The sequence below is a fragment of the Aquarana catesbeiana genome, linkage group LG07, assembly GCF_042186555.1.
Source record: "Aquarana catesbeiana isolate 2022-GZ linkage group LG07, ASM4218655v1, whole genome shotgun sequence".
In the NCBI taxonomy this organism is placed as follows: Eukaryota; Metazoa; Chordata; class Amphibia; order Anura; family Ranidae; genus Aquarana; species Aquarana catesbeiana.
The window spans coordinates 240,471,153-240,493,460 of NC_133330.1; the positions used below are offsets into that span (position 1 = coordinate 240,471,153).

At 42.9% G+C, this 22,308-nt stretch overlaps 1 protein-coding gene and 1 non-coding gene across 7 annotated transcripts in view; both read left to right on the forward strand.

The window, feature by feature from the left end:
* The window catches only part of TGFBR3 (transforming growth factor beta receptor 3), a 325,007-nt gene that overhangs the window by 60,707 nt on the left and 241,992 nt on the right, over positions 1-22,308 (forward strand). The window lies entirely within an intron of this gene.
* On the forward strand, positions 18,735-18,841 carry LOC141104032 (U6 spliceosomal RNA). The gene has a single exon (XR_012235421.1). It is a non-coding gene; the product is annotated as a U6 spliceosomal RNA (small nuclear RNA).

Sequence of the window (22,308 nt, forward strand, 5' to 3'; positions counted from 1 at the left end):
ACGTTTATCTTCTTGTTTATTTTCTTGTATTGCTTATCACCTATTATATGTTTTTCAAAAAAAAAAAAAAAAAAATCACCAAAAAAAAATATATATTCATGCTTAAAAAGTAGATGTGAAGCCCTTGCTGACTGGGTTTAGCCGGCAGTGGTAATACTGTTGATGATTCTTCAGTGATCTTATTTTACTAGAATGGTTAATATGGATTTCTAGGTTTTGACCATCATTCCTGCACTTAGCGCTTTGGTTTAAGCCAAGCCTGTTGGTGTTGCACTATGACCATTTCCACAGAGATTTATCAATAGATAAAATAAAATACAATAAATCCCAGTCCTTGCGTGTTTTTTTTGGCACCACATCTTGAGCAACATTTGCACTGTCCAATGATATGCATACCTCCCAACATTTACACTGTCCAATGATATCATACCTCCCAACATTTGCACTGTCCAATGATATGCATACCTCCCAACATTTGCACTGTCCAATGATATGCATACCTCCCAACATTTTGAGATGGGAATGAGGGACATCTACTAACAAATGTATGTAGGCATAGGATACGCCCCCTGCCACACCCCGTTAAAGGAGAATTAACCAAAAAAAAGGTTAATTAAATCCACAAGGACTTTTTTTAACATTACTATTCCTTTATATTGGCTTTTAAAATGTAAAAATGCAACAATTTAGAATTTGGATGAAAGGTTTAGCGCTGGGAAACACTTTTTGAAAGATAAAAAGTGAATTTTATATACAACTATATAGATCAGACCAAAATGAGGGACAAACGAGGAGGAAAGAAGGCAAGAGGGACGTTGCTCCAAATCAGGGACATTCCCTCGAAATCAGGGACAGTTGGGAGCGATGGATATGGGTTATCTGGAGCATAATGCATTTAGCTTATTTTGTGTGATATCATCTTCTGTGTTCAAGAAGTTTAATTAAATAGTAATCAGACTCCACAATCTTGCACTGCCTGGCCAAATGAATTGTGCAAGGATAATAAATTAAATTGAGCTTTAAATTGTTTCACTGTGAGGCTGAACAGCTGATGTATTGTTTTTGAGCAAATTGTCAGGAAGACTGTGCAGTGATTTTAGCTGGATGTTAATCATTCCAAATGGACACGAGCCAGTAAGAGCCCTTTTTCCTATTAGATCTTTGTCTGCCTATGGCCATATTGTGCAAGACATCCTCCTAGAATTTTAGAACTTAGGCTAGAGCTGCACAGCGGGTTTTTTTACTAGTAAAATTGAGCTGCTAAAATTCCAGTTTTTTTTTTTTTAACAAGTTCATGCATCCACGCTAGAATCTTACCTTTTTAAAGTATTATATGTCTATTTGTATAATTAATTAAATTAATTTTAACTCTTTTGATGGAGCAAATTATTATGGCTTTAGACCAAGTTTATTTGAACGTTTTCAAACTTCTTTTTTATTTTATATAAAACATTTGTTTTAAGTTAACCCATGACACTGGTATCACAAAACATTTTTTTTAATAGAGTTCACAGGCGAGCCTGCTTACTTCCAGACTCCCACTGTGTATGTCCCTAAACCAGGGGTGCTCAACCTGTGGCCCTCCAGCTGTTGCCGAACTACAAGTCCCATGAGGCATTGCAAGGCTAACAGTTACAAGCATGACTCCCAAAGGCTGAGTCATGATGGGACTTGTAGTTCCAAAACAGCCGGGGGGGGGGGGGACAGGCTGAACACCCATGCCCTAAATAGAGCAGACAAGGAGGGGAATGCAGGGGGAGGAGTGAGTCACTCTCTGACTCATTTAGCTGTGTGTGTGAAGCTTGAGCTATTCAGTTCTATAAACAACAGACTTTTTTTTTTCAGTAAATAAAAGTAATTGTAAAGGCTCATATTTTATTTTTTTTTTAAATAACAAACCTGTTATACTTACCTCCTGTGTGCAGTTGGTTCTGCACAGGGCAGCCTGGATTTTCCTCTTATCGGGTCCCTCTTCCCTGCTCTTAGCCTCTCCCTCCCCCTTAGCCAGCAGCTTGCTACAGGGGGCACCCAAGCCGAGTCAGAGCTCCATGTATCCATTTAGACACGGAGCCCCGACCTGGCCCTACCCCCTTTCTCCCCTGATTGGCTGACTGACTTTGACAGCTGTGGGAGCCAATGGCGCCGCTGCCCTGTCTCAGCCAATCAGGAGTGTCCTGGATGGCTTAGGGGATTGTGGACATCGCTGGTGAGAGACGGGGCTCAGTTAGGTAATTAGGAGGGTGCTGGGGGGGGGGGGCTGCTACACACAAAAGGTTTTGCATAGAATGCATTAAGATTAAAAAAAAAACCTTCTGCCTTTACAATTTCTTTAAAGCGTATCTAAACCTAAAAGCAAAAATTAGTATTGCACCTTACCTGTCTTTAGATACAGTGGCTGCATTTGTTTTTTTCACATTTCTTTCCCCTCTTTAACCCGGCAATCCTGCCATTAACTTTTTCTGTCAGACCGTATTGAGCAGCGTTGTCACCCTAGGGCAGGGAGTGCGTTAGGATTACATAACACATCCTTATCTTTTCCATAACAGTGGAGGTGTTCTGTACTGAGATAGCAGGAGGCAGAGTGTACAGGCAGTTATCAGTTTACAAGATATCTGGCTGGATAAAGTTTCTTCTCGCACGTATCGAACAGATATAATTAAAGACTTTCAACTGTATATTTAACAGACGAAATGTGGAACTAATAAGGTAATTAATTGTTAGACTTTATATACACTTTAAGGCAGTACACCAGACAAAAATTACAGAATGAACATTAAAGTGGATGTAAACCCAATGTCATCCTTTCTACTACTGCCATAGGGATTATCTATAAGGATATACATGCCTCCTGCATGTATCTTCACCTGTCAAATGTCTCCCCTCTGTCCGTTATTAGACCCGAAAAACTGCATATTCTGTGGGTGGGTCTGTTGTCTGGAGCTCGTGGGTGGAGTCGTGATGTCAGTAGATTCCCCGCCCACCTCTACACTCCCCTTGTCAATATGCATTTTCTCCTGTGTATTTCTAACACTGAACTTCTGCTATGATCTCTAACATCCAGTGAAAAGACAGGAAAGTAACCACATGACTTCAGCATGCCAAATCATGCTGAGGTGTGGAACAGCCAATCCTTGCAGAGCTGCTGAAGAAAGGAGTGGGGGAGGGAATTAAAAAATAATGCCTGTGTCTTAGGCTAGTGCACAAGATATGTAAATCATCTGTCACTCACAGCAAGGGGGAGGATTTGACAAAGTTTTTCTCTGTTTGTCAAGATTTATCTCACTGAACAATAAAAGAGGATTGCTCAGAGATGGATTAACTCTGTGTGGCAAGACTGGGCTCAAATGATAGGAAATCGTATACTCTACATTATGACATCAAAATATATATATATATATATATATATTTTTTTTTTTTCGGGTTTACATCCACTTTAATAGCTCAGTAAACTGTTGCTGCAATATTCTCCTTCAATCCAGGAATTTTTCTTGTAGTACTTTTTTCTGCAGCCAGATGTCCTCATCCTCATAGCCATCATTTAACATGAACGTGACAGTGAAAAGAGAAGCAGTACGATGATGAACTCATCTCAGTCACTGCTTTCTCCTCCTATAAACATTCCAGGGCCCTCTGATTCCTACTGTATTAAAGTGTATTGTATTTGTACTGTCTACCCTCAAGTTGTAAAGCGCTACATAAACTGTTGGCGCTGTATAAATCCTGTATAATAATAATAGTAATAATTCCTCTTGTAAGGACATGAACTGATTGGCTCCATGTTCTGATTAGTGCTCTCATGCTTCAGCCCTGCTGTACAGGGACTGCAAAGGGGCTGATACTAGATCAAATTCAGGTACTTACACTGTTTGCATTATAAAAAGAAATATTAATTATTGAGCTGCATTATTTTGTGTCTTTTATATCTGCCTATAGTTAAGCATTAAAAGAGAAGTGCGGGAATGTAAAAAAAAAAATCAATCATCCACACCTAGATGGCTGCAGCTGTCCCCTGCCCGGTCTACACCAAGAACTGAGCAATCAAAAACTGTTGATTGCTCAGTTTTCGGTCTTCAGTGATCCGAGAGCTCACTGGAGCTGCCAGTCATGCATCTGGGTGAATCCCAACTTTATTGTCGGGATCCATGCAGAGCCTGGACCGGCTCTGTGATGTCAGCCGACAGCAAACTTTTGCCCACTGTTGACTGAATTTGGTTCACAGGAGTGCAGAACTAAGACCGCTCCTGTGACCCACAGGAAAAGTATGGCTAAAAGAACTTTGGCTGTACTTCTCCTTTATAAATAGTTGTGAAAGCATGTAGCCTGAAATCGGAAAAAAAATACATTTTAATATATTTTAAAAATGTTCATTTTTTTAGGCTTGGTCAAATAAAGACCATATATACCAGTGATGGCGAACCTGGGCACTCCAGATGTTTTGGAACTACATTTCCCATGATGCTCAACTACACTGCAGAGTGCATGAGCATCATGGGAAATGTAGTTCCCAAACATCTGGGGTGCCAAGGTTCCCCATCACTGGTATATACTGTACAACTCTACACTGCTTTTAACATAAATCACTTTTGTATCCACAATCAAGTGTTCATCCATTAAAAATTATTAAACAAAATGTTTTGATAAACACTGTACTTATCCAAATTAGCTGGGTAATCCGTTCGCACTGAATCTTCAAACACATAGACACATCCTAGCAACTAAAAACCATAGGAATCCCTGCACAGATGTTTTAGGTTACTTTTACAACAATAAATGGAAATCATCCCTACTTATTCATTCTTTACTTTTCATAGTGCACACCCCAACTTGTACACATACGCGAGAATGTAGACTTAGAATTCTCCAAAAAAACAAGTGGGCCTCATCCTATAGGTATGCCTGCCAAACAGCTGGATTTATGTACTCTCTAATCCTGTGTGACTAAACTGGACACAGATTCAGTTGTTAAGAGTCCAAGCTTGGAGTGAATGGAGATAATATAAGAGTCTTGGATATGGAGTGAAAAGAGATAATATTAGAATTACAAAAAAAAAATACTGTAGACGTTTAAGTCTTATTCAGATGGGTGGATAGGTTGCCTAAATGCCTTATCTGGACGCAGCAGCACTCTGTGCTATGGCCATATACAAACTGGTTGATTAGCTATGGCCAGAAACCCCAGCCCTGGGTGCAAACTTTCTGCATCCAGGGCCGATCAGAGTTCCTAATTGCATGTAACTGCTCAAAAATAAGCAGTTACATGGGGACAGCAGCAACTCCAGTTATTGATTTGTACAGGGTCATAGCTCCCAACTGTCCCTGATTTGGAGGGACTGTCCCTGAATTGAAGCAATGCCCATCTTTCCCCCTCATTTTGGTCTGATCTATATACTTGTATATAAAATGCACTTTTTATCTTTCAAAAAGTGTTTCCCAGTGCTAAACCTTTTATACAAATTCTAAATTGCTGCATTTGTACATTTTAAAAGCCAATATAAAGGAATACAGGCATACCCCGCTTTTAAGTACACAATGGGGTTTATTTACTAAAGCTGGAAAGTGCAAAATCAGGCTCACTTTTGCATAGAAACCAATGAGCTTCCAGGTTTTATTACCAAAGCTTAATTGAACAAGCTGGGGTTAGAAGCTCATTGGTTTCTATGCAGAAGTGAGCCTGATTTTGCACTTTTCAGCTTTAGTAAATAAACCCCATTGTGTACTTAAAAGTGGGGTATGCCTGTAGTAGTGGTATAAAAAGCCCTTGTGGATTTAATTGAATGTTCTTCTGTTAATTCTCCTTTAAGGGGGTGTGGCAGGGGGCGTGCCCTATGCCTACATACGTTTTTGTTAGTGGGTGTCCCTCATTCCCATCTCAAATTGTTGGGAGGTATGCAGGGTACATATTTGGCCACAGCTAACCACCCACAGTATCTGCATGGGGCAAAACTTCATCAGCTGGCAAAGAAGCTAATCACTCATTTGAATGGGCCCTTAGAGCTCAATTACATGTCTAAAAAACACTAGTTAAAGTGCTTGTAAACCTATGACGTGAAATATGAACAAAGCATATCCTTCTATAGTGTGTATTTGCCTCAATCAAAAGCACTGAATATGATTTCTGTCTGCAGTCTCCTTCCTCTGCTATCTACATGAGTCTCTTTTGACAGGTTGTGCCAATTTGGGATGGAAGGGGGAGGGGGCCTCCAGCACATAGTTTGTGATTGACAGCCTCAGCTGTGCATGTTTGCCTATAAGATTGTGTACAGGTGGCTGTGTCCCTTCCCTATACTCAGGTCTCAAATTACACTCAGCTCTCCTCTCTGAGCTGTGCAGTGCGTGATATCAAATAATGGTCCCCTGCCTTTGGGATTTCAGAAAAACTGTGTAAATTCTGGACTGTAACCACTTCAATACCTGACTCTTTGCCCCCTTCCTGCCCAGGCCAATTTTCAGCTTTCAGAGCTGTCACTTTTTAATTGACAATTGCGCGGTCATACTACACTGTACCTAAACAACATTTTTATCATTTTGTTCCCACAAATAGAGCTTTCTTTTGGTGGTATTTGATCACCTCTGCAGTTTTTATTTTTTGCTAAACAAATAAAAAAAGACCAAAAATGTGGAAAAAAATAAAGTTTTTTTGTTTCTGTTATAAAATTTTGTAAATAAGTAAGTTTTCTCCTTCACTGATGGGCACTGATGAGGCTGCACTGATAAGGCGGCACCGATGATGTGGCACTGACGGTGGGCACTGATAGGCAGCACTGATGGGCACTGATAGGTGGCACTGATATGCAGCACTTATGGGCATTAATAGGCGACACTATGCACTCATAGGTGGCACTGGTGGGCACTGATAGGTGACACTGGGCACTAAAAGGCTGCACTGATGGGTACTTATGAGTGTCACTGATAGGCGGCACTGATGGGCATTAATGGGCACTGATGTGCACTGATAGGTGGCACTGATGGGTGGCACTGATGGCACTGAGGCATCACTGATGGCACTGGCAGGCATTGCTGATGCCTGGTTGGCATCTGCCTGGGCACTGTTTGGCATCTGCCTGGGCACTGATTGGCATATCCCTGGTGGTCCAGGGTGGCATACCTGGTGGGCATCCTTTGTGGGCATTCCTGGTGGCATCCCTGGTGGTCCTGGGCGGGCATCCGCGGGGGGGCTGCGCTGATAAACAATCAGCACAGACCCCCCTGTCAGTAGAGCAGACGATCGGCTCTCCTCTACTTGCGTCTGTCAGACGCGAGTGAGGAAAAGACGATAACTGTCTCTTCCTGTTTACACTGTGATCAGCCATGTAAGCCTTCTGTCATTATCGCGTGATCAGCCGCGTCCAATCATGGCTGATCACAGTGTAAACCGGAAGAGCCATTTATTGGCTTTTCCTCACTCGCGTCTGACAGACGCGAGTCTGTGAGACTCCGTCAGAGGATCTTTACCGAGATCGGTGTTGCGTTGTGTCAGACTGACACACCACAACAGCGATCGCCGCACTGTGCGCCCCCTAGGGCGCGCAATCTTGGCATATTCTGCTGCACGTCATATGATGCCCAGTCAGGATAACTGAACCACTTCCTGCCCATCATTTTGCTATAGGGCAGGCGAGAAGTATTTAAACAGATGTAGAGAAGAGAAGACTACAGATAAACAGGTACAGCGTATGTAGGAGGATTTGTTTCATCTCTGTGTATCACCGTTTCACTAGGTATATGTAAGGGTTTACAACCACTTTAATGTAGTATTTTCAAGCACAATCAGTGTAAGTGTCCATATCTCTCTTGATATCATTTTGTAACATCTTCTACAGTAAATCTCAGACTCTGGGAAAAGAAATGATGCCGGTCGTTTCACACAGACGATTCGATCAGGGCCCCCTGTCTGTTTTTCAGGCGGAACAGATCGGATGGTCCATGCATTCCTATGGACCGGCCAGTGTAAAAGTACTTATGTCAGTTTACCCCCTGCCTACTTCCGGATCCAATCAAGCCCTCTATAAAAAAATGAAGGAAGACTGCATCCTCTTCTTTTACGACAGACCAGATTGGAGACAGACAGGTGTAAACATACAGTGAAGTCGTTTACTCCCGGCCACCCATAGAACAGAGCGGGTCTGTCTGTATCCGCTCTGCAGAAACTGAGCGGATACGGACCTGTCATCTGCCCCACTGTGCTCTAATCAGCAGTGGATCTTTGAGCAGATCCCCTGCTGATCAGAATGTAAAGGGCCCCTGCATGCACATGTGCTGCTAAGAAAGATTCTAGAAGGAGGAGTGAGCAGAGTGATGACTTCATCTGTCTTCTGTTTAATCACAGGCTGATAGCAGGTAGGTGATCGAGCTTTTTCGTGTAACTGCAGTAAAAGAAAGCCATTACACCAGCCTGTTTCTGCTGCCTTTTTTGATAGCTCTCCACCACTCCAAAGAGAACAGTTGTAAAACTTTACTTTCTGTAGGGCAGATCTGTCAGCTAAATCCTCAAGTTGAATCCCATATTATATGTTCTAGCTGTGCTTTGTGAAATGACATGCAGTGAAGTGGATCACTTTCACTTTCACTGCTCTGGGACTAGCTTGTGCAATGTGCAGTCTGTGTTTCAAAGAGCCCCGGCTTTTGAAAACTAAAACGGCGCTGCCAAAACCAGGACAGGTGTAAGATATGATTTACAGTGGTTATACCCAACATTTAAAGAACCACTCGTCCTCTAAACGTGTCAGACGGATTCATATTTAAATGATCCCTTTAGCTTCCTTGTGAAACAGTCTGGCTGTTCGTGCTTATAAAATTGGGCTACAAAACCTCTAAACATGACATTATAGAGGGTAGTAAATGGTTTTATGGTGATGGAATGGATCTATACTCTGTTAAAACTGCCTAATAATTTGGCGCTATATGAATAATTAAAAAAAAAAAAGTGAAATGTGAGGGTTCCATGCCTTCACCACTCTGGTATCAGCAGTCACAAGAGTTGATTTACTAAAGGCAAATACAGAAATACAGTAGATTATGCAGTTTGCAAGGGAATTTTCCTCAGAGCTTAGTAAATGCTCTACTGAATTCCATCGGCCAATTATTTACATTTTATTTAAATTCGATTAATTTTGATTTGATTTTTCTGGTACATGATTGGGTATTCCTTGTAAAGTTCAACTTCCCTTGCAAAGTGAACACCCTATTTGCCTTTAGTAAATCAACCCTCACAGTATCACACATAGGTACAGCAGGCCATCTGTTCAGACATATTGCTGCTCTCTTAGTCAACAGCTTATTCCAAAATTTGGTAGCTAACCTTTAAGGAACATACCTGCAGCAGCCTCCAAAAATCTGTCAGTTACAGCCAAACACTGGACCATTCTGACTGGCAAACTTCAAGACTTCCTGATAGTGATGGGGCTCAACCACCTCCTTCTGCCTCCTGTACATTCCTATTGGCCTGCGAGTCACCCTTTCGTAGTGATGGGCCAATGGGATAATGTAGCGGTACGTTCCGACACTATCCGAAAGTTGGGTTTTTTTTGCCTTTAAGGTACAAACCTATGGACAACTGTTACTCAGTTAGTTAGTCAGGTTGAAAAAAGACACAAGTCCATCTAGTTCAACCATAAAGAAAAATAAAAAATAAAATAAAAAATATCATACAATCCCATATACCCAATCTTATACCCACAGTTGATCCAGAGGAAGGCGAAAAAAAAAAAACCCCAGAAAAGCAGGATCCAATTTGCTACAGCAGGGGAAGAAATTCCTGCCTGATCCCAGAGAGGCAATCGGATTTTCCCTGGATCAACATTACCTATAAATGTTAGTACCCAGTTATATTGTGTACATTTAGGAAAGAATCCAGGCCTTTCTTAAAGCAATCTACTGAGCTGGCCAGAACCACCTTTGGAGGGAGTCTATTCCACATTTTCACAGCTCTTACTGTGAAGAAACCTTTCCGTATTTGGAGATGAAATCTCTTTTCCTCTAGACGTAAAGAGTGCCCCCTTGTCCTCCAGTGTTGACCATAAAGTGAATAACTCAACACCAAGTTCACTATATGGACCACTTATATATTTATTCATGTTGATCATTTCCCCCCTTTAATCTCCTCTTCTCAAGAGAGAATAAATTCAGTTCCTCTACTCTTTCCTCATAGCTGAGCTCCTCCATGCCTCTTATCAGTTTGGTTGCTCTTCTCTGCACTTTCTCCAGTTCCCTGATATCCTTTTTGAGAACTGGTGCCCAAAACTGAACTGCATATTCCAGATGAGGTCTTACTAATGATTTGTACATTGTATGTTGATTGATTGAAATAGAATAAAAAGAATGCTGCAGGTGCAGTTAATATTTTTTTGGTGTATTGTTTGCCTGGCTCTTCAGGTTTGCCAAATCTGAGAACTGATAACCCAACTTTCAGAAGATGTGTTGTAATGGGGGCCTCTTTAGGTTACAGAGATGTGGGTTCCCTATTTATTTTAAAATGGAGAACCCCTTTATGAGAAGCAGTGGACCCTCTCGGATCTTTATACAAAAAAAAAATAAAAAATAGTGTGTGTCTCTTTTAAATAAAAAGGTCTGGTCCCAGATTTGCCCAAGCTTTTTTTCTTATTTGTGTGCTCACATTAGTGTAGGATTGTTGCTGGAAATAGTTTGTGCTGTTGAGTTACTACTAGCATACATGTGTCTGCACAGAGCCCAGAACTTGGATCTCGTGTACCAACGCAGCTTTGCGTAGGTGATTCAGAAGAAAGGAATTATAATGAAGCTGTTTTTCGCTGTTGGCTCTCTCGTTGTTAAATATTTATGTGTATTGGAAGGACAGAACAGAATGAGTAAGGATTGAGTAAATTTTGTTTTTCTATGAAATCGTGACCCTTTCTAGTTCTTGGGAGGAGTTTCAGGCCGTTTACAATTTCGCCGTATCTCGGCTGTCTGACTAAATAAGCCATCTGAGAACTTGGAACTCTCAGTGCAGCGTGCTTTGGCCTCACCATAGCTAAAAGAGATGTGATACTTAACCCTTTCTCTTGTGACTTTGTGTTGTTTTTGCCATCACTGCTTTTTTGTTGGGAAAAAAAAGTGTTGACTGTGTAAGCAACTATGATCTTTTTAATGCAAATGCCCACAAGTTCTGACTATATTTCAAATCTGTACATGACATGCACTGCTCTGACTTTGGCTACCTACTTCTGCTTTAGAGCACGCTGTGTATACATGCATTGCTCCCAATTGTTTATCATATGGAGGGATTGTCCCTCTTTTGGAACCAAATCTCTCTGTCCCTCTTTCCTCAATGCTTATTCCTCTTTTTCCTCAGATGTATAGACTTCTATAAAATAATGTGTTGTTTAAAGAAGAGCTTCAGTCAATTCTGCAAAAATGTTAAGTCAGCAGCTACAAGCCTGTACTGTAGCTGCTGACTTTTAATAAACAGACACTCACTTGTCTAGGGGTCTCGAACCTGAGCTGGTTCTTTTCTGGTCTTCAGGTCCCTGGCGCTGGGATGTTAACTGTAGGCAGCCAGCTGTAACTCCATGCAGCTTCCTAGCCAGCTACCCACTGCTTGTGCTCAAGCCCCTTTGCATTTTGTAAATGGTTCAAGTCCCAGAAAGCTGCGGGCGGGGGGGGAGAGAACTTCCGGAGGATCCGCTGTGGCAATCCAACCGGACTTTGGCGCAAGTACCTGTACCCCCAAAAGAAAAAATATTCCAAATGTAGCAGAGGAAGGAGGGGGGGGGGGAAAGCAGGAAGAGGTGTAATTTCCCCTTTTGGGTGAAGTTCCACTTTATCTACCACTTTAACTACCAAAGGTGTACACTATACTTTTGTTAAACATGTATGCGATTGTAACAAAAAAAGAAAAAAGACAAGGTAATGACTAAGCACTAACATTTGCGTGAAACGCATCTACCTCTTTGTTCCCTGCTCCATCTGTCAACCACTTGTCATATGAAACTTCAAAAAAAGGGATTATTCGAAGTGCAGCCATCCGGAATCAATTCCTTAAGTATGCGATTGTATTTGTTGTTTTCCAAAACCAGTAAAATGGAAAAGTAGAGGTGAAAAAAAACCCCTAACCCTAAGGGCCTTATATTTAAAGGGTTCCTTCTCACCCACAACCTGTGTCTGGACAGTGAAAGAATAAACAGAAAACTGAGGTTTATGTTCTGTCACTCTGTTATCGCCTCTTATCAGTGTGCTTGACTACTTGTGCTGCTTTTGTCTCACTTATTCTGAGCTCTGTTGTATAGGCACTGCAAGAGGCTTATGCCAGAACAAATTCAGGAACTTACACTGCTTGCATTTAAAAAAATATATACATTTAATGTATTATTGAATACAACACTGCAATAGTTTGTAATTTCTTGTACATCTGCCTGCAGTTCAACTTTAATCATGTCTCTCTGTAAAAACTCTGTGGTTTTCTTTTAATCTGAACTGACATTAGGGAGGTTTATCTGACTTTCGCTGAAGTGTGGGGTCAGATGAATGCTGTGCATTCTTTTTCCTCTTAACTTTCATACAGCTTTCCTCCCAGTTCATTATTTGTAGATAAAGATGTTGTGTTAGATGCTCAGGATGTTTCTTCATGTGGCATTGTCAGAACTTATCCGGTGACTGATTTTAAAATTCCTTCCTCAGTTGACGCCTATTGAAATCTGGCTGAAAGGCTCTCTTTCTTTTTTTTTTTTTTTTATTGAAAGTTCCTAAATGGTGAGCTTTTGATTGCAACACTTTAATAATAGTGTCTTGTGGTGGCACACTTCCATATTGTGTTGTAGAAAGGATAACTCTTTCAAGAACTGGCTAGAACTTTCCAGCCTTGGGGTGTATTCAGAATGTCTGAGACTCTTCTACATTGAGAAGGATGACGCAAAATGTACATCCACCCAGCCAACTGGCAATGCCAGCATATTTCTACACAGGGTTAGATACAATGTTAGTTGTCCCAGAGCACAATAGAGTTGGCCTTGAGACTTCTAATTATCTGTCTGCATAATAAAACTGAGCTGACATAAACCTGTAACAATGTCTCACAGTGTACTATGCTGTCACATAGACATGAACCAGTCTGTCTATACTTTCATGTAAAAGTCTAATGAAAACCATGGTGAGTAACACACATGTGTCTCTTGGTGAACATGTGCATCTTCTACATGATCCGGCTGTGGTTTGCAAAAACAATGTTGTTGGCTGGCCAGCACAAGTAATGCTTAAGTGGTTCTAAAGGCTCAATGTTTTAACCTTAATGCATTCCATGCATTAAGATAACAAAAACCTTCTGGGTGCAGTTCCCCCACCCCCAGCCTGCCTTATACTTACCAAAGCCCCATCTTGATCCAGTGATATGCATGAGAGCAGCAGCTCTAATGGGTCTTTCTCTCCTTATTGGCTCACACAGCAGCAGGAGCCATTGGCTGCTGTCAATCACAGCCAGTGAGCCAATGAGGAGAAAGTGGGGGGCGACCCAAGAAGAAGTAGATTGAGGCTGCTCTGTGAAAAACCATTGCATAGAGCAGGTAAGTATGACATGTTTATTTATTTTTTATTATTTCCTTTAGAATAACTTTAAAATGACTCTGTCATGGGAAAAAACTAATACTTTTGATGCACAAGAATGGACAATCGCACTCAGATGACATCATTCTTAATAAGCTTTATTGAAAGCTGAACATGGACTCAGGGAGTACAACAGTTTTGCCCATAGACTGCCATCCACTGATAAGTTTCACCCCTTCCACAGGGCTTGGTTCTGTGGAAAAGCATTAGAGAAGAGCAGTCTATGAACACTATGCACGGGACACTTTTGTCTTTTATGTATTAATGTCCCACTTTCAATAAAGCTTATTAAAGATGATGTCATTAGAGTGCAACTGTCCTTTCTCATACATGTAATTCGGGCACAGTGAAGTCTCTTGCAGCCCAAGCCCGGAGGTGGCACAAGTAAGATTTTTGAGCGATGGCAACCTAAGGGCGTTATTACTGTTGAGTCACAGGCCTAGAAGTATGCTTTAAACTAGTGTCAGAATTCCTAGTCTCTATGTTTTAGGCCAGAGATGCAGAAAGCAATAAAACCAAAGCATCAGAATGACAACCAGGGACCTAATTCTCATAAGAAAGGTCAGCAATGGTAGGCCCAATTCTTTTCTCATTACACTTTAAGGGGAATTTGTGCCTGTCACAGACCTAGCCAGAACAGAGGCTGTTGGAGAGGACTGTATGCAAGCCTGTTGCCTTTTGATTATGGGCCCTGGATTTTCAATGGATTCATTCTGTTGGGACACATCCTGTGAGGAGATGCTGGTGTCATCAACCTGTGTTTATGTTAATTAAATGAGCTAATGACATTGTCCTCTATACAATGTAGGAGACGGGACGACTGCTATTGTGCTGATATAACTGTGTGAAGCTCGGTGACCACAAGTCTGGGCGAAAGGTCATGTCTCAGTCACCTAGGCTGTATAAAGGATTAGATAATTAGCTCATGTTAATTAAGTTACGTTTGTATTGTTAGAGTAATCTTCTCCTGTGTATATAAGACTGTATTCTGGTTCTGAATAAAGTGAGTTCTTGGTAGCAACAAGCAAGTGTTGCCTTGTGTTGTGCTCAGAGAGGTTGGGATATCTGTATACAGACTGGGAGGAAGTGGTATATGACGGAAGTACTCAAGCGGAGTGTGGGACGTTCCGTGACATTGGTGGCAAGCAGCGGGAAAGCTTCCTGAAGTCTGGGACATCCAAACCTCCAACTGGATCCAAGATCAGCATAGCAGACTTCAGTCACCCCAGCGGAGATATGGACCTGGCATCAGAATTCCCGGGGCTGCTGCGGATCATCCTTTCAACATACACCAGGACTGTGTCTGAGGATGAATACCTGGAGCTTAGGCAGCAAATTCGGGTGGAGCTCTGGATTGCAGCCCTCCGTCTCGCTGGTATAAAACAGGGCAAGTGCTTTCCAACCCAAGAGCAACGGGCCAGTGAGCAACGGGCATTGCGGATGGCATTCCTGGGAGAGCAGCCCCAGGAGCAATGGGTGACTGAGTTGGACAGGTTGGTCCAGCAGGAGATAGAGCTGGACAATCGTTATCGGGCTCTGCAATGGCACGCAGAGGAGGGATATTTAGGGGAGACAACAGAATGCTCTCCGGAGGGATATGACTTTGGCGGCCCTGGATTGCTGTGGGAGAGCCTTACAGATCTTTTTATGTTTGGCGATGAAGGGGAACCTGACCTTGAGGACCTGAGAGACTGTAGAGAATCTATGCTCGGTCTTGCAGGGGTCTCAGAGCTCAAACCTGATCTGGACCATTTGCTAAGGAAGGAACAGCATCTGGAAAGGGCATACAGGAAACTGCTAGAACAAGTTCAGCAGCATGCCAGAGAATCGGCAGTGGAAAATCCGGAGATTTCCGTCCCCAAACCTGAAGTGCTGACAACAGGGCAGAGCTCTGCTAACCTCTGCCCAGAAATGATAGCATCTTCTGGGTTCCATGGACAGGAGATGGTGAACCTCTATCCCCAGACATCAGTTGCAGAGACATGGGATTTGATAGACTTTTCTGCTGAGGAAGAACAACCTGATGAGCCTCCAGCAGAAGAGCTGCTATCAGGGCCAAAGTTCACTGTGTTCTGCCCAGCACCAACAGTGGCTTCAGCCTTCCTAGAGAAGAGGTAGTCGGCCTTTCTCCCACAACACTGACAGGGACATGTGATTTTCTGCCAGCAGCATCTATGGAGTTAAAACAAACTTCTCCAGCTGAAGATCTGGTAACTGAACAGAGGGTCCAAGACCTCTGTCCCACACTTTTACCAATTCCAGAGACTGGGGATTTAATAGACATTTCTGTAGAGGAGGAACCACCTGGCAAACCCCCAGCAGAAGTGCTGGCAACCGGACAGAGGGTCCAAGACCTCTGCCCCACACCTGCAGCAATTGTGGAGGCTCAGGCTGAGAAGATGGCAATCACTTCCCAGCAGCAGATACAGTTGGAGAAGGGAGAGGAGGTGTGTGTTGTCCCTCCCCAACAGTTGGCCAGGGTGGAGGAAGTGGGCTTTCCTCCCCAGCAAAGATCCATGTACCTGGGAGACAGTACCATCGACATGTTGTCCCAGCAGCCAGATGAGGGAATGGAAAAGGAAGCAGCCGGCTCACCTCCCCAATGGCAGCTACACAGTTTGGGAGTGGAGGAAGCCAGCCTCCTGCCCCAACAGTTAGCCGGAGCAGAGGATGCGGAGTTCCCAGCAGAAGTGCTGGCAACAGGGCAGAGTGCTACCAACCTCTGCCCAGCACCGGCAACAACTACAGAGTTCCAGGGAGGCGGGGCAGTCGGCCTCCCTCTCCAACAGTTAGCCGGAACAGATGGTGTGGGGTTTCCAGCAGAAGGGCTGGCAACAGGGCCGAGGACTGCTGGACTCTGCCCTCAACTAACAGAGGATGGATTTCCTGTGAAGGTGGATGGGACTTCAGTCTCCACCTGTATACCCCAGGGATGCTGGGCAGTGGGCCCCGATCCCCAACAGCATGACAGAGTGAGCCCAGACACCCTGTCTTCTCTCCAGCGGCAGAAAGGATTCCAGGGAGAAGAGCCAGTCCAGGCCTCTCCCCAGCGGCAGATATGTTCTCTGAGAGAGGCAGAGGTTGGCTGGGTGAGTAATACTCTGTTTGGAACAATTTGTTTGGGGTACTGTGTGGGTACAGGCAGTAGAGGACTGGAACTATGGACTAACTTCGGAGTCAACCCGTCTGGGGTCTCCTCCTGTGTTAGTTTCCTGCCGAAAGGGGAGAAATGTCACAGACCTAGCCAGAACAGAGGCTGTTGGAGAGGACTGTATGCAAGCCTGTTGCCTTTTGATTATGGGCCCTGGATTTTCAATGGATTCATTCTGTTGGGACACATCCTGTGAGGAGATGCTGGTGTCATCAACCTGTGTTTATGTTAATTGAATGAGCTAATGACATTGTCCTCTATACAATGTAGGAGACGGGACGACTGCTATTGTGCTGATATAACTGTGTGAAGCTCGGTGACCACAAGTCTGGGTGAAAGGTCATGTCTCAGTCACCTAGGCTGTATAAAGGATTAGATAATTAGCTCATGTTAATTAAGTTACGTTTGTATTGTTAGAGTAATCTTCTCCTGTGTATATAAGACTGTATTCTGGTTCTGAATAAAGTGAGTTCTTGGTAGCAACAAGCAAGTGTCACCTTGTGTTGTGCTCAGAGAGGTTGGGATATCTGTATACAGACTGGGAGGAAGTGGTATATGACGGAAGCACTCAAGCGGAGTGTGGGACGTTCCGTGACAGTGCCCATCCAGATCAAAGCAACAGGTTCACTTAATATGGACTTCCATAGACTCATATACTCTCCTTCCTTTTATTACCCTGCCATTAGGAGCAAAAGGAAAGCTCCATGCAAGCTACAGGTCACTTGAATCATCATTTACACAAGGCTCTAGACTCCCGTGTGACATCACTGATTGGCCCAGTGCTGTCACATTATTATTATTATTTAAGGTACTTATATAGCACTGTCAATTTATGCAGCGCTTTACATATACATTGTACATTCACATCAGTCCCTACCATGAATGAGCTTACAATCTAATATCCCTTACTCACATTCATATACTAGGGCCAATTTAGACAGAAGCCAATTAACCTACCAGCATGTCTTTGGAGTGTGGGAGGAAACTGGAGTACCCGGAGGAAACCCACGCAGGCACAGGGAGAACATGCAAACGCCAGGCAGGTAGTGTGGTTGGGTTACGAACCAGCGACCCTTTTTACTGCTAGGCGAGAGTGCTACCCACTATACCACTGTGCCGCCCATGTCACATGGGGTGAATCACATGTTTCTCCATACCAAGAAGTCTCTGTGTTCTGCGCTTTACTCCTCGCCTCTGCATTGTATAGTATACAGCATGTTGTACATTAAATACTCCTAACTGCCCAAAATAAGCAAAACACATACTTGCTTTAAAGTAGAACCAATGCTGCAGCAGTCCCCTGCTGACTCTAAGACAGAGAACGGAGCGATCACGCAACGGCTAAGTTCTTGATTAGATATGAGCAGAGAGCGGTGCCTCTCAATCACCGCTCTCCGTTCTGTCCCTTCAGTGCTCACTTGAGAGGGAGCAGGAGACTGAGATCCAGAGGTCAGTCAGAGATTTGGATGGGTCCCAAAAATATGGTTGGAATCCTTCCAGAGCCTGGACCAGCTCTGTGACATGGCTAAAACCTGCTGGCAGCTGATTCTTGGTCACAGGAGAGCACAAGTAAGTGCACTCCAGTGACCCAGAAGAGAAGTTTCCCCCAAAAAAGTTTGACCATACTTCTCTTATTAAGACAAAACATTTTTTTAATTTAATTTTAGAAATAGTAGGGGAAGACTGTAGGACCTGATGGGTTTTTTCTCAAGTTTTTTTTTTCTCTGTCCCATTGAGGAGGTTTCCTTTCATTTCCTATCCCGTAGCCAAAACAGGAAATGACAAAATCCCTCCAAAGTGAGGAAATCCCTGGTTGTCACCAGAGTCACCAAAACTAGAGTCCCAATGGGAAGATATCCCCTTTATTACTGTCCTGGGGACTACCACAATTTTGGGATTTCCTATCTTTTTGTGATAAACATGACAAAAAGAGAAAGTGAATTTGCCTAATGGGGGCACAGACAGCAATAAATACCTGACTGTTATTCAAATGCCTCTCTACTCTGCAAAACTGAAAAAATAGGTTTGCCTTGTCCTTGCTTCGGCAGGACATATACTAAAATTAGAACGATGCAGAGAATATTAGCATAGCCCGTGCGCAAGGATGACACACAAATTTGTGAAGCAAAATATATTGAAAAAAAAAGTTTTGCCTTTTAGTCATACTTTAACTTAGCCTTTAACTAAAAGATGGCTTGAATATTGTACAGTATACTATACAATCAAATATTGGCATTATCTGTAAGGTAATCCACCATATGCACACAGTAGTTGTCATATCCAGGTGCCTGTACATAGTTTCATCTTCTTTCTGGAGCACTCCAAGGGACCCTTAAAGTCAGAAAAGCTCTGATCTGCAATACTGTCTTCAGCTAGGAAAATGGCACCTTGGCCTGCCCACTCCAACATCAAACTGTCGATGCGCCATGTTAATAGGCAGTCTCGCTCACCATCATTGGGGCAGGAGAGATTTGTTTGCCAAAATGTGTAGGTAGGTTTGTGCAGTACAATTGTATTGGTTTCTGCATGGGAATTTCCACCTTTTATGACTTTCAGGGAGAGGCGGGGAAGCAGAAGTTCCTATTTGGACTATAATTGAAGATGAACTCTAGGGAAACAGCTAAATACACAGATGAAATACATATCTGAAAGCCGTTTTATCTGCCAGAGGATTTGTATTAGGGCCCGTTCATGATGTTACAGTAATGCACACTTACTGGCAGCACACCCTATGTACATTAGTGCGATGTGGTGCCATTCATTTAAATCACATCCCAACACGGGAAAAACAGAGAGAATAGATGTCTCTCAAGAGGGCAAAGAAACCCAGAGGCGCTGTCTGAAAATTGAAAGCCAAATTGTATTGTACACAATATTAAATATAATACACCACACAGCTAGGTACTACAAAAAGGTATATCAAACGGGCTATGGTAGGTAACTAACACAGACCCTAAAAATTAAAAATGACAATGTTGTTGTTAAAAACAGGGGAGCCACGGCTATACATACCACATACACACAGCATTCACCACTCATACACTGATGATAATGATTCAAATGAGCAAAAAGCAGCTGTTGGTAAAAATGGTGAATCACTCTTCAGAGGCGTGGTATAGCGAGAGTGTGGGTATGTGTGAATGGAGAGGGTAATGGAAGTCCATGTAGAGGGCTAATTGAGCCGAATAAAACGTTCATGAACAAACCAGGACCATTGAGTATGAACCCAAAGGGATAAAGCTGAAAAACCGGCAGAGATTGACAAATCATGCAGATCGGCAGATTGGCAGCAGTATAGATAGCATCAGCAGACAGGGGGGTTAAGAACAACATGGGGAGGCATATGATCAACCATCAATATGGTACTTCTCTCACCACCTGATCAGTGACCAACGTCCGCCGACCGTTAGTTAGAAAACAATGTCCACCCTGCGCTGTATTCGCCGTACAGGATAGGCAGTTGAAGCTCAAAAGACGCCGGTAATCAGCTGTACGGTCCCAGCTGTTCTTCCATTCACAACATTGCACGTGGTTCCGGGATAGCGTGCTGACGTCACGTGTTGACGTGTTTCACCAGCCAATAGCCGCTGGTTTCCTCAGAGCAAGGTGGAGTCCGTGGATCAAGTTTAAATAGACAGGGCAATATAGTGAAATTACTAACGTTTACCACCAGATGTCATCCAAGGTCACCTCACATAATGAACATACAGCAGGGAAATGCAAATAAAAAACCCAAATGGCTATAAATGATCAATCACAATCTATTATAAGTATTAAAGATAAATAGAAACCAAGAGCGGAGTAAGTGACTAAGTATAGGCCAACAAAACAGGCAAGCAAGGTCATAAGAACCCACAGAGATCAAGATCAAATTCATATACTTGAATATTGTTTTACAAATTACAGCAGCCGGGCAGGGCATTCATTTCTCTAGGAACGGCTGTAGGCTGCACTATTTAACCCATTTGGGATCATAGAATCCAAGTAATACGTCCACATTTTCTCCTTCTGGAGAAGGATAGTATCATAGTCACCACGTCTAACAGGCGAACTTAGTCTGTAAATTCCTTTCACCGTCAGGCCCTTTGGATCACGATTGTGGAACTTCGCAAAATGCTGGGAAATAGGACATTCATTGTCCTTCTTTTTAATGCCAGCAATATGTTCACCAATCCTTATGCGTAAGGCATGTTTTGTTTTACCAATGTAATTTTTATTGCATGGGCATGTCAGCATGTATATAACCCGAGTTGTTGTGCAATTGATGAACTGTTTTATTTTGAAGTCTTTTCCACCGCGTGGATTGGCGAACACATTGGTCTGATATACATATTTGCAAATTTTGCAATGTCCACATGCGTGCATACCAGAAGGGAGCTTAGAGTTAGTAAGCCAGTTTTGGCTGGTTGTCCGTGTGTATGCAGAGTGAACCAGGAGGTCACCAAGATTCCATGACCTTCTGGCTGTCATGAGTGGTCTGGCGCTCACGAGGTTGGTAATCAGTGGGGCAGATTTTAAAATATGCCAGTGTTTATCAAGGATCCCTTGTACTGCATTCCACTGAGAAGCATACCTAGTGATGATCCTAGGGAAGTTCTGCGCATTACTTTCCTGGCACAAAGGTTTAGATGTAGCAAGGAGTTAATCGTGCTCTCTTAAGGAGTCTTTTTTCTGTGCCTTTCTAAGAGAACGATGGGAATAGCCTCTTTGTCTGAACCTTTTGTACATTTCACGTGCCTCTTTATGAAAGTCTTTCTCCTCAGTGCAGTTCTGCCTAATCTGCAGGAACTGTCCTGTGGGTATCCCACTAATCAAAGACTTAGGGTGATGGCTTTGTGCTAAGAGTAACGTATTGGCTGCTGTCTTTTTCCTAAAAGTACTTGTGATTAATCTATTTCCCGATCTACCAATCTGTAGGTCAAGGAAGGGAAGCTTCTCAGTATGGTGTGAGTAAGTCAGGCGTATATTCCTATCATTAGCATTTAATTCGGACATAAATTCCATAAGTTGTTCAACTGATCCCTTCCACACCATAAAGACGTCATCAATGTACCTTAACCACAACAAGGAATGGCCAAGGTACATCGAGGACTTATAGACCACCTCTTCTTCCCAAAGGCCCAGGTGGAGGCACGCATAGGAGGGCGCCCAGGGAGCCCCCATACTTGTGCCTCTCACCTGTTGGTAGTAATTGTCCATGAATTGGAAGGAGTTGTTTTTAAGTATAAATTCCAGAAGTTCACTGATAAATTCATTTTGAGCACCCTGTAATAGGTGATGATAGTCCAGAAAGGACAAGGTGGCTTTAAGACCCCAGTGGTGGGGTATTGATGTGTACAGACTCTCCACATCAATCCCCACCAAAAGAGTATCCTCTGGGAGTACAAACTGCAACAATCTGGCAAGAACATCTCGACTATCACGTACAAAGTAGGGAAGTTTATTAACTAAATGCTTTATCATAGAGTCCACATATTTACCATTTTTTTCCAGTGGGCCTTTGATGGCAGAAACAATAGGTCTGCCTGGTGGACGAGTAAGTGATTTATGCAGTTTTGTTATTGTGTAGAAGGTGGGAATATTCATTTCTTCAACTCTAAGGAAGG